The sequence below is a fragment of the Cheilinus undulatus genome, linkage group 23, assembly GCF_018320785.1.
Source record: "Cheilinus undulatus linkage group 23, ASM1832078v1, whole genome shotgun sequence".
NCBI classification, from domain to species: Eukaryota; Metazoa; Chordata; class Actinopteri; order Labriformes; family Labridae; genus Cheilinus; species Cheilinus undulatus.
This window is the reverse complement of record NC_054887.1, coordinates 35,355,852-35,367,765: the sequence shown is the minus strand read 5'-3', so window position 1 is coordinate 35,367,765 and position 11,914 is coordinate 35,355,852.

The window sequence follows — 11,914 nt, the reverse complement described above, 5'->3', positions numbered from 1 at the left end:
AGACCTTCATACTGGATTAGAAGTATCAGTGATAGAAACCCTGGCCTCTTATTACATGATAAACTTTAACATCCTTGATTCTCACAGACGGAGGAACATCCCTGCTGCTGTCTGAAATGACGACATTTAGAAAAGTGGACCAATCAACAGGCTAATCATCATTAACTCTTTAAAATAAACCAGACCTTTCTAACCCATCATTTAAACTCCTGACATGGTCCAGCCCTACAGGGGGCGCTCCTGACACGGCCCAGCCCTACAGGGGGCGCTCCTGACACGGCCCAGCCCTACAGGGGGCGCTCCTGACACGGCCCAGCCCTACAGGGGGCGCTCCTGACACGGCCCAGCCCTACAGGGGGCGCTCCAGCTCACCCTCCTTCCCAAATGTTGCCAACACAAACACACCGAGCTGTGGTGAAAAATCTGAGTGGTTTTAGAAAGGGTTAAAGGTTAAAATACCAGAGGGACGATCAGCAGATCCCCTCCGTGGGCCCATCCCTACCCTCTCTGCCTCATGAATGAACCTTTACTCACAAACATGGCTGCCTTTATGGGTTCTTAAGTTGAAAAGCAGATGGGTTGGCTCCCTCTCCCTCCTCTTCCTCCTCGTCTTCCTCCCTCGGCAGAGACACTTTCAGGATTATAAATGACAACTTTTTAAGAGAGCCAGGCTGAATAAGCTCCTGGCGTTATTGACACTGAGGCTTGGGGAATCAAGTCATGGGATGGCTTCCATGTCCCATTCTCTAAGCTTCGATCCATCCAGTCAAGAAACAAAAACACATAATCGGGATTTTCGGCTACATTTACCGTCATGTGTTTGCCTCTGAGCACCTAGAACGGGGACTTTGTGGATAATGGCCTCCGCGATACTTTTCAAGAGGATAATTACACGAGTCCGCTGACAGCTCAACAATGGCAGCGACAGCAGTCTGCATCCAAGTTCACTGTCTGCCTCTCTCTCCAGGTGGAGCTCCATCCTGGAGAGAGAGGCAGAGAGCGCTGCCAAGTCTGTGTGAGTCTGAGCGGCTCGCACGCCGGCGGGAAATACCCCAGGGTTTACAGGGATCAATACATCAGGGAATAAACCAGGGATCAATACATCAGGGATCAATAAACCAGGGATCAATACATCAGAGAATAAACCAGGGATCAATACATCAGAGAATAAACCAGGGATCAATACATCAGGGATCAATAAACCAAGGATCAATACATCAGAGAATAAACCAGGGATCAATACATCAGAGAATAAACCAAGGATCAATACATCAGAGAATAAACCAGGGATCAATACATCAGGGATCAATAAACCAGGGATCAATACATCAGAGAATAAACCAGGGATCAATACATCAGAGAATAAACCAGGGATCAATACATCAGAGAATAAACCAGGGATCAATACATCAGGGAATAAACCAGGGATCAATACATCAGGGATCAATAAACCAGGGATCAATACATCAGAGAATAAACCAAGGATCAATACATCAGAGAATAAACCAGGGATCAATACATCAGAGAATAAACCAGGGATCAATACATCAGGGAATAAACCAGGGATCAATACATCAGGGATCAATAAACCAGGGATCAATACATCAGAGAATAAACCAGGGATCAATACATCAGGGATCAATAAACCAAGGATCAATACATCAGAGAATAAACCAGGGATCAATACATCAGGGATCAATAAACCAAGGATCAATACATCAGAGAATAAACCAAGGATCAATACATCAGGGAATAAACCAGGGATCAATACATCAGAGAATAAACCAGGGATCAATACATCAGGGAATAAACCAGGGATCAATACATCAGAGAATAAACCAGGGATCAATACATCAGAGAATAAACCAGGGATCAATACATCAGGGAATAAACCAGGGATCAATACATCAGAGAATAAACCAGGGATCAATACATCAGGGAATAAACCAGGGATCAATACATCAGAGAATAAACCAGGGATCAATACATCAGAGAATAAACCAGGGATCAATACATCAGGGATCAATAAACCAAGGATCAATACATCAGAGAATAAACCAGGGATCAATACATCAGGGATCAATAAACCAAGGATCAATACATCAGAGAATAAACCAGGGATCAATACATCAGAGAATAAACCAGGGATCAATACATCAGAGAATAAACCAGGGATCAATACATCAGGGATCAATAAACCAAGGATCAATACATCAGAGAATAAACCAGGGATCAATACATCAGGGAATAAACCAAGGATCAATACATCAGGGAATTACCCAGGGATCAATACATCAGGGAATAAACCAAGGATCAATACATCAGGGAATTACCCAGGGATCAATACATCAGGGAATAAACCAAGGATCAATACATCAGGGAATTACCCAGGGATCAATACATCAGGGAATAAACCAGGGATCAATACATCAGGGATCAATAAACCAGGGATCAATACATCAGAGAATAAACCAAGGATCAATACATCAGGGAATTACCCAGGGATCAATACATCAGGGAATAAACCAGGGATCAATACATCAGGGATCAATAAACCAGGGATCAATACATCAGAGAATAAACCAAGGATCAATACATCAGAGAATAAACCAGGGATCAATACATCAGAGAATAAACCAGGGATCAATACATCAGGGAATAAACCAGGGATCAATACATCAGAGAATAAACCAGGGATCAATACATCAGAGAATAAACCAGGGATCAATACATCAGGGAATAAACCAGGGATCAATACATCAGGGATCAATAAACCAGGGATCAATACATCAGAGAATAAACCAGGGATCAATACATCAGGGATCAATAAACCAAGGATCAATACATCAGAGAATAAACCAGGGATCAATACATCAGGGATCAATAAACCAAGGATCAATACATCAGAGAATAAACCAAGGATCAATACATCAGGGAATAAACCAGGGATCAATACATCAGAGAATAAACCAGGGATCAATACATCAGGGAATAAACCAGGGATCAATACATCAGAGAATAAACCAGGGATCAATACATCAGGGAATAAACCAGGGATCAATACATCAGAGAATAAACCAGGGATCAATACATCAGAGAATAAACCAGGGATCAATACATCAGGGATCAATAAACCAAGGATCAATACATCAGAGAATAAACCAGGGATCAATACATCAGGGATCAATAAACCAAGGATCAATACATCAGAGAATAAACCAGGGATCAATACATCAGGGAATAAACCAAGGATCAATACATCAGAGAATAAACCAGGGATCAATACATCAGAGAATAAACCAGGGATCAATACATCAGAGAATAAACCAGGGATCAATACATCAGAGAATAAACCAGGGATCAATACATCAGGGATCAATAAACCAAGGATCAATACATCAGAGAATAAACCAGGGATCAATACATCAGGGAATAAACCAAGGATCAATACATCAGGGAATTACCCAGGGATCAATACATCAGGGAATTACCCAGGGATCAATACATCAGAGAATAAACCAGGGATCAATACATCAGAGAATAAACCAGGGATCAATACATCAGGGAATAAACCAAGGATCAATACATCAGGGAATTACCCAGGGATCAATACATCAGGGAATAAACCAGGGATCAATACATCAGGGAATTACCCAGGGATCAATACATCAGAGAATAAACCAGGGATCAATACATCAGATAATAAACCAAGGATCAATACATCAGAGAATAAACCAGGGATCAATACATCAGGGATCAATAAACCAAGGATCAATACATCAGAGAATAAACCAAGGATCAATACATCAGGGATCAATAAACCAGGGATCAAAACATCAATCACGGATCAATAAACCAGGGATCAGTACATCAATCAGGGATCAATAAACCAGGGATCAATACAGCAATCAGGGATCAATAAACCAGGAATCAATACATCACTCAGGGATCAATAAACCAGGGATCAATACAGCAATCAGGGATCAATAAACCAGGGATCAATACATCAGGGAATAAACCAGGGATCAATATGTAAGGGATCAGTAATAAAAGATGAATAAACTAGGGGTTAATCAATAACCGTCTTATGTTTAAATATTATAACTGTACTCTAAATGAAGAAATCCAGTTATCATACATGTCAAAGAGCCACTGATGCACCATGGGAGATGTAGTGTAGAAAGTTCTTTATTCACTCTAAAGGTCTGAATGTCTGATGTTTGTTGACAAAAAAAAAAAACAAAAAAAAAAAAAAAACAATGAAGAAATAATATCATACACAATATACAGGATATGAACCAGTACCATGTAAGACCAAAGGGATCAGCGCACCATGATACAGAACGCTACAATTCTGTACAGTACCTGCAGAACAGAATGCTACAACATTATACGAAACAGTACGATTCTATACAATACCTGCAGAACAGAATGCTTGAACATGATACAAAAGGCTACAATTTTATAAAATACCTGCAGAACAGAATGCTACAACATGATATGAAACAGTATGATGCCATACAATACCTGCAGAACAGAATGCTACAACATGATATGAAACACTACGATTCTATACAATACCTGCAGAACAGAATGCTACAACATGATACGGAACACTACAATTCATACAATACTTGCAGAACAGAATGCTACAACATGATACGGGACACTACAATTCTATACAATACCTGTAGAACAGAATGGTACAACATGATACAAAAGGCTACAATTTTATAAAATACCTGCAGAACAGAATGCTACAACATGATATGGAACTCTACGATTCTTTAAAATACCTGCAGAACAGAATGCTACAACATGATACGGAACTCTACGATTCTATACAATACCTGCAGAACAGAATGCTACAACATGATATGGAAAGCAACGATTCTATACAATACCTGCGGAACAGAATGCTACAACATGATACGGAATGTTACGATTCTATACAATACCTGCAGAACAGAATGCTACAACATGATATGGAACACTACGATTTTATAAAATACCTGCAGAACAGAATGCTTGAACATCATACAAAAGGCTACAATTTTATAAAATACCTGCAGAACAGAATGCTACAACATGATACGGAACACTACGATTCTATACAATACCTGTAGAACAGAATGCAACAACATTATACGGGACACTACGATTCTATACAATACCTGCAGAACAGAATGCTACAACATGATACGGAACACTACGATTCTAAACTATACCTGCAGAACAGAATGCTACAACATGATACGGAAACCTACAATTCATACAATACTTGCAGAACAGAATGCTACAAATTGATATGGAACAGTACAATTCTATACGATACCTGCAGAACAGAATGCTTGAACATGATACGGAACACTACGATTCTATACAATACCTGCAGAACAGAATGCTACAACATGATACGGAACACTACAATTCTATACAATACCTGCAGAACAGAATGCTACAACATGATACGGGACACTACGATTCTATACAATACCTGCAGAACAGAATGCTACAACATGATACGGGACACTACGATTCTATACAATACCTGCAGAACAGAATGCTACAACATGAGATGATTCTATACAATTCTAAACAATACCTGTAGAACAGAATGCTACAACGTGATACGGAACACTACAATTCTATACTATACCTGGAGGACAGAATGCTACAACATGATACAAAAGGCTACAATTTTATAAAATACCTGCAGAACAGAATGCTACAACATGATATGGTACACTACGATTCTTTAAAATACCTGCAGAACAGAATGCTACTACATGATACGGAACTCTACGATTCTATACAATACCTGCAGAACAGAATGCTACAACATGATACGGAAAGCAACGATTCTATACAATACCTGCAGAACAGAATGCTACAACATGATACGGAATGCTACGATTCTATACAATACCTGCAGAACAGAATGCTACAACATGATATGGAACACTACGATTTTTTAAAATACCTGCAGAACAGAATGCTTGAACATCATACAAAAGGCTACAATTTTATAAAATACCTGCAGAACAGAATGCTACAACATGATACGGAACACTACGTTTCTATACAATACCTGCAGAACAGAACGCTTGAACATGATACGGAACACTACGATTCTATACAATACCTGTAGAACAGAATGCTACAACATTATACGAAACACTACGATTCTATACAATACCTGCAGAACAGAATGCTACAACATGATACGGAACACTACGATTCTAAACAATACCTGCAGAACAGAATGCTACAACATGATACGGAACACTACAATTCTATACAATACTTGCAGAACAGAATGCTACAACATGATACGGAACACTACAATTCTATACAATACTTGCAGAACAGCATGCTACAACATGATACAGAACACTACGATTCTATACAATACCTGCAGAACAGAATGCTTGAACATCATACAAAGGGCTACAATTTTATAAAATACCTGCAGAACAGAATGCTTGAACATCATACAAAGGGCTACAATTTTATAAAATACCTGCAGAACAGAATGCTACAACATGATATGGAATACTACGATTCTATACAATACCTGTAGAACAGAATGCTACAACATGATACGGAACACTACAATTCTATACAATACCTGGAGGACAGAATGCTACAACATGATACAAAAGGCTACAATTTTATAAAATACCTGCAGAACAGAATGCTACAACATGATATGGTACACTACGATTCTTTAAAATACCTGCACAACAGAATGCTACAACATGATACGGAACACTACGATTCTCTACAATACCTGTAGAACAGAATGCTACAACATTATACGAAACACTACGATTCTATACAATACCTGCAGAACAGAATGCTACAACATGATACGAAACAGTACGATTCTATACAATACCTGCAGAACAGAATGCTACAACATGATATGGAATACTACGATTCTATACAATACCTGTAGAACAGAATGCTACAACATGATATGAAACAGTATGATGCCATACAATACCTGCAGAACAGAATGCTACAACATGATACGGAACACTGCGATTCTATACAATACCTGCAGAACAGAATGCTTGAACATGATACGGAACACTACGATTCTATACAATACCTGTAGAACAGAATGCTACAACATTATACAAAACAGTACGATTCTATACAATACCTGTAGAACAGAATGCTACAACATTATATGAAACAGTACGATTCTATACAATACCTGCAGAACAGAATGCTACAACATGATATGAAACAGTACGATTCTATACAATACCTGCAGAACAGAATGCTACAACATGATACGGAACACTACAATTCTATACAATACTTGCAGAACAGAATGCTACAACATGATATGGAACAGTACGATTCTATACAATACCTGCAGAACAGAATGCTACAACATGAGATGATTCTATACAATTCTAAACAATACCTGTAGAACAGAATGCTACAACGTGATACGGAACACTACAATTCTATACAATACCTGGAGGACAGAATGCTACAACATGATACAAAAGGCTACAATTTTATAAAATACCTGCAGAACAGAATGCTACAACATGATACGGAACTCTACGATTCTATACAATACCTGCAGAACAGAATGCTACAACATGATACGGAAAGCAACGATTCTATACAATACCTGCGGAACAGAATGCTACAACATGATACGGAATGCTACGATTCTATACAATACCTGCAGAACAGCATGCTACAACATGATATGGAACACTACGATTTTTTAAAATACCTGCAGAACAGAATGCTTGAACATCATACAAAAGGCTACAATTTTATAAAATACCTGCAGAACAGAATGCTACAACATGATACGAAACACTACGATTCTATACAATACCTGCAGAACAGAATGCTACAACATGATACGGAACACTACGTTTCTATACAATACCTGCAGAACAGAATGCTACAACATGATACAGAACACTACAATTCTATACAATACTTGCAGAACAGCATGCTACAACATGATACGGAACACTACGATTCTATACAATACCTGCAGAACAGAATGCTTGAACATCATACAAAGGGCTACAATTTTATAAAATACCTGCAGAACAGAATGCTACAACATGATATGGTACACTACGATTCTTTAAAATACCTGCAGAACAGAATGCTACAACATGATACGGAACACTACGATTCTCTACAATACCTGTAGAACAGAATGCTACAACATTATACGAAACAGTACGATTCTATACAATACCTGCAGAACAGAATGCTACAACATGATACGAAACAGTACGATTCTATACAATACCTGCAGAACAGAATGATACAACATGATACGGAACACTACAATTCTATACAATACTTGCAGAACAGAATGCTACAACATGATATGGAACAGTACGATTCCATACAATACCTGCAGAACAGAATGCTACAACATGATATGGAACACTCAATTCTTTAAAAAACCTGCAGAACAGCATGCTTGAACATGATACAAAAGGCTACGGTTTTATAAAATACCTGCAGAACAGAAGGCTACAACATGATACGGGACACTACGATTCTATACAATACCTGTAGAACAGAATGCTACAACATGATATGAAACAGTATGATGCCATACAATACCTGCAGAACAGAATGCTACAACATGATATGAAACAGTATGATGCCATACAATACCTGCAGAACAGAATGCTACAACATGATACGGAACTCTACGATTCTATACAATACCTGCAGAACAGAATGCTAGAACATGATATGGAATGCTACAATTCTATACAATACCTGCAGAACAGAATGCTACAACATGATAAGGAGGGCTACTATTTTAACAAATACCTGCAGAACAGAATGCTACAACATGATACGGAAAGCAACAATTCTATACAATACCTGCAGAACAGAATGCTACAACATGATATGGTACACTACGATTCTATACAATACCTGCAGAACAGAATGCTACAACATGATACGGAATGCTACGATTCTATACAATACCTATAGAACAGAATGCTACAACATGATACGGGACACTATGATTCTATACAATACCTGCAGAACAGAATGCTACAACATGATACGGAATGCTACGATTCTATACAATACCTATAGAACAGAATGCTACAACATGATACGAAACAGTATGATTCTATACAATACCTGCAGAACAGAATGCTACAACATGATACGGAATGCTACGATTCTATACAATACCTGCAGAACAGAATGCTACAACATGATAAGGAACACTACGATTTTTTAAAATACCTGCAGAACAGAACGCTTGAACATGATACGGAACACTACGATTCTATACAATACCTGCAGAACAGAATGCTACAACATGATACGAAACAGTATGATGCCATACAATACCTGCAGAACAGAATGCTACAACATGAGATGATTCTATACAATTCTATACAATACCTGCAGAACAGAATGCTACAACATGATATGGAACACTACGATTTTTTAAAATACCTGCAGAACAGAATGCTACAACATGATACGGAACACTACGATTCTATACAATACCTATAGAACAGAATGCTACAACATGATACGGGACACTATGATTCTATACAATACCTATAGAACAGAATGCTACAACATGATATGAAACAGTACGATTCTATACAATACCTGCAGAACAGAATGCTAGAACATGATATGGAATGCTACAATTCTATACAATACCTGCAGAACAGAATGCTACAACATGATACGGAAAGAAACGATTCTATACAATACCTGCAGAACAGAATGCTACAACATGATAAGGAACTCTACGATTCTATACAATACCTGCAGAACAGAATGCTACAACATGAGATGATTCTATACAATTCTATACAATACCTGCAGAACAGAATGCTACAACATGATACGGAACACTACGATTCTATACAATACTTGCAGAACAGAATGCTACAACATGAGATGATTCTATCCAATTCTATACAATACCTGCAGAACAGAATGCTACAACATGATAAGGAACTCTACGATTCTATACAATACCTGCAGAACAGAATGCTAGAACATGATATGGAATGCTACAATTCTATACAATACCTGCAGAACAGAATGCTACAACATGATACGGAAAGAAACGATTCTATACAATACCTGCAGAACAGAATGCTACAACATGAGATGTTTCTTTACTATTCTATACAATACCTGCAGAACAGAATGCTACAACATGAGATGATTCTATACAATTCTATACAATACCTGCAGAACAGAATGTTACAACATGACATGGAACAGTACGATTCTATACAATACTTGCAGAACAGAATGCTACAACATGAGATGATTCTATACAATTCTATACAATACCTGCAGGACAGAATGTTACAACATGAGATGATTCTATACAATTCTATACAATACCTGCAGGACAGAATGTTACAACATGATATGGAACAGTACGATTCTATACAATACCTGCAGAACAGAATGCTAGAACATGATACAGAATGCTACATTCTATACAATACCTGCAGAACAGAATGCTACAACATGATAAGGAACAGTATACAATACCTGCAGAACAGAATGCTACAACATGATGATATAACAATTCTATACAATACCTGCAGAACAGAATGCAATAATATATGATGCAGTGATATACAATATGCAGAACAGAATACAACATGAACAGATGATTCTATACAATTCATACAATATGATAGATTATGGACTGTATCTGATACAATATACAATATGCACAGAATGTTACAACATGACTATGCAGTCTATACAATATGCAGTATGAATGACACAGATATGCATTTATTATGATGCAGGTATGAAATTTTAGGTATGACATGGCAGTACAGATGCTGTGTTTCTCTGCCTTTCTAGTGCATTAATAACTCTGAGCACTGAGGGGCCACAGAGCTCTCTTTAGACATGAGATAGTCCCCATGAAGACCCCCCCCCCCTCCTCCTCGGAGCAGAAAGGGTTAACTGCTCTCTGACTGGAGGATAAAGTTGCTCCTGATTGGAGGATAAAGTTGCTCCTGATTGGAGGATAAAGTTGCTCCTGATTGGAGGATAAAGTTGCTCCTGATTGGAGGATAAAGTTGCCCTTTTAGTTGCTCTCATGTGGCTTGAATCCTCCTCAGTGTTGGAGTCTAAATAATGACATGCTCCAGTGTGTGCGGGATGCCTCATCGGTACGTGGTGACGTCACTGTCACGTTAATAAAGCCTCGGTGAGGATATGTGATCCCTCTCTCCTCCTCCTCCTCGCTTCCTCTTCTTCTTCTGTGGTGTGTTTAGAAACAGCGACTGTCACCGCGAGAGGACGCACTGTTACTGCTTAAAGAGCGCGCGCACGGCCACAACCTGCCGTTAACCCCCGAGCAACAGGCGGCGCGTGCACGAGGCAGCCTCCTACAGGGCTGTGCACGCGGACAGACGAGAGATCATTTACTTTAGTGTCGAATTATTCTGGTATTGATAATCAATACACCTGATCAGCAGATAATCATCTTGATTGATCAGCAGAGGGAAAACAGCATGGAGAAAAAACACTAAAAATAGAACAATAAACAGAGAGGAGACTCATGATAGAGTCACTGACTGAATATAGATCTATGTATGAATATATGAAACAGTAGAATTATTACAGTAGGTTGTGATTTTAGTTTGAATCTTCATGAATTTACCTGTAGATATCATTTAAAATATGAAATATAAATCATATCATATTAATATTTACAATGATATAAACCTGACGTCTTTATTATAACAGCATGAAAACATGGAGCACACTCCTGTCTTCATGCTAAATAACAATAATAATATTAATAATAATGTTCAAGATAATAATATTTATAATAATATTTATTATTATTATAAGAACACTTATAACAATAATAATAATA